The sequence below is a fragment of the Coenobita brevimanus genome, chromosome 13 (genome assembly GCF_032717465.1).
Source record: "Coenobita brevimanus isolate Jiangsu-jjx chromosome 13, ASM3271746v2, whole genome shotgun sequence".
NCBI lineage: Eukaryota > Metazoa > Arthropoda > Malacostraca > Decapoda > Coenobitidae > Coenobita > Coenobita brevimanus.
Genome location: NC_136966.1, coordinates 9,074,776 through 9,077,275, shown reverse-complemented (window position 1 = coordinate 9,077,275; position 2,500 = coordinate 9,074,776). Strand labels below are relative to the sequence as shown.

Below are 2,500 nucleotides of genomic sequence, written 5' to 3'. Positions count from 1 at the left end.
TTTTGTTGTCTGCAAGATCTTTAACATACACTTGCATCAGAATTTACGTGCTATGTATTATTTGCTGTTGTATTCGTTCATTTTCTTTCCCCTTAAACTGTACTAAAATCCATTTTTTGTGTGTGTCACTGTGATAGGAAGCGTTAGGAGAAACACACTGAGGTGTTTTGGCCATGTGGAGAGCATGGAGAGTGAGACTGATGAGGAGAGTGTATGTGAGTGAGGTGGAGGGGGAGAGAGGGAGGGGGAGGCTAAGAATGAGATGGAGAGATGGAGTGTAGAGGTATATGAGAGAGGGGGTGTGTGAACTGGGGTGCAGGGCAGTGAAATGGCGGGGGACAGGGCGACATGGAAGCGATTTGTTTGTGGCCCCCCCTTACGGGATTAGGCGTCTGGCAATAGAGACAGATAGATAGATAGATTCCTTTCTGCTTGGCCTTCTGCTACAGCGTTGAGGCGTGTCCTAAATGTCAAATTATCTAAATAAACGAAAGAAAGAATGGAGGAAAGAAAGACAGAAAAGGGAGTGTAAAGTCACCCGCAGGCAGAAGGAAGAGAGAAGAATGAAGGAAAGAAAGACAGAAGTGTATGGAAGGAAAGAAGGATGGAGGAGAGGAAAGGGCAGACACCCGAAAGCAGCACTACATCGAGTGAGTGGATGGTGAGCGCCCCCACCTACCATATAAAGAAAACTACTGGAACCTCCCTATTGTCAGCCAAATAACACAATCTCACGACTTGAAAAAAACATGAAAAAAAAAGAAAAGATTAGTGTCAAATATATTATCTTTTTTTTATTATTATTATTATTTTGAGGACATTTTCAAACAGTAAAATTCTTCTACTATTTAAAGTTAGTCGATTCTCTCTCTCTTTTTTTTTTTGAAGGGGGGGGGCCCTCTTCTGATCCAGGTGGTTAATGGAATACCTGATGACTCCACCAGCTCGAAATGTATCTCTGAAGGATGATAAAATTGCTGAGAGAGAGAAAGAGAGAGAGAGAGAGAGAGAGAATGTTACGCATTAAAGTTAAATGAGTTGCTTCACTGAGAGAGAGAGAGAGAGAAAGAGAGAGAACACCATTATGAGTCTCCATCTCCGTGAATAATCAACATATTCTTAATTACACATCATTCACTCTAACCTGCCCTTAAATTTGCCATCTCTCCACCTTGCCCTAAAATTGCCCCAACTTGCCCTAAAATTACCTTATATTGCCCTAACTTGCCTAAAATTGCCCCAACTTGCCCTAAAATTGCCCTACCTTGCCCTAAAATTGCCCTAAAATTACCCTAACTTGCCCTAAAATTGCCCTAACTTGCCCTAAAATTACCCTAACTTGCCCTAAAATTGCCCCAATTTGCTCTAAAATTGCCCTAACTTGCATAAAATTGCCTTTCTTGCCCTAAAATTGCCATCTCTCCACCTTGAAGACTTAGTTGTAGCAAAAGGTTTTCTCTACATTCGATGCTAGTCACGAAGAAGTGCTACTGGTAATGACGTAACGCCGTAATACTGTCTTTCCTGAGCTACGCGAAATAAACTGCAAATGGACGAATATCTGTGGGAAGGTGAGGGAATGAGTCAATATTGAGCATTGTGAAAGAGAAAGAAAAGAAAGACGAGGGAGTACACGAACTGGGAAACACACACACACACACACACACACACACACACACACACGTTCTCTTGCCCGCCGTAAATCACACTGAACTCTCTCTCTCTCTCTCTCTCTCTCTTACAAACACACACACACACGTTCTCTTGCCCGCTGTAAATCACACTGAACTCTCTCTCTCTCTCTCACATACACACACACGTTCTCTTGCCCGCCGTAAATCACACTGAACTCACTCTCTCAATCTCTCTCTCTCTGGTTGCTCTTTATGTCACGTTCTCAATTATCTCGCTTTCAAATCTGTATACAAATGACTCTCTCTCTCTCTCTCTCTCTCTCTCTCTCTCTCTCTCTCTCTCTCACACACACACACACACACACATTCATTAACCCTTCTCTCTCTCTCTTTCTCTCTCTCTCTCTCTCTCTCTCACACACACACACACACACACACACACACACACACACACACACATTCATTAACCCTTCTCTCTCTCTCTCTCTCTCTCACACACACACACACACACACACACACACACACACACACCTGCACTACTCACTCGTACATAAAGACAACATAGATGACAAGTACAGCGACGCGGACAAAATTCTAGTACAAATAAACCAAACGAGAAGTGTATTAAAAAAACACACACACATGTAAACTGAGACTATGTAAACCAAGCCAACCATACAGTATACTCAAAGACGACAACAAGACGGCCGCTGGTAAACACAGGTAATCAAGTGTACACCTGTTGATTTACTGAAAAGGTAAGTATTGGCAGTATTTCCCATCGTGTGAAGAAAGGATGGAGGAGGGAGGGAGGAAAGGGTGAGGGAGGAAGAGGAAAGAGGGAAGAATAGGGATGAGGAAGGGAG

At 43.0% G+C, this 2,500-nt stretch overlaps 1 protein-coding gene across 1 annotated transcript in view; it reads right to left on the bottom strand.

Annotated features, from left to right (window-relative positions):
* Positions 1 to 2,500, bottom strand: part of LOC145414863 (uncharacterized) — a 392,095-nt gene that overhangs the window by 383,621 nt on the left and 5,974 nt on the right. The window lies entirely within an intron of this gene.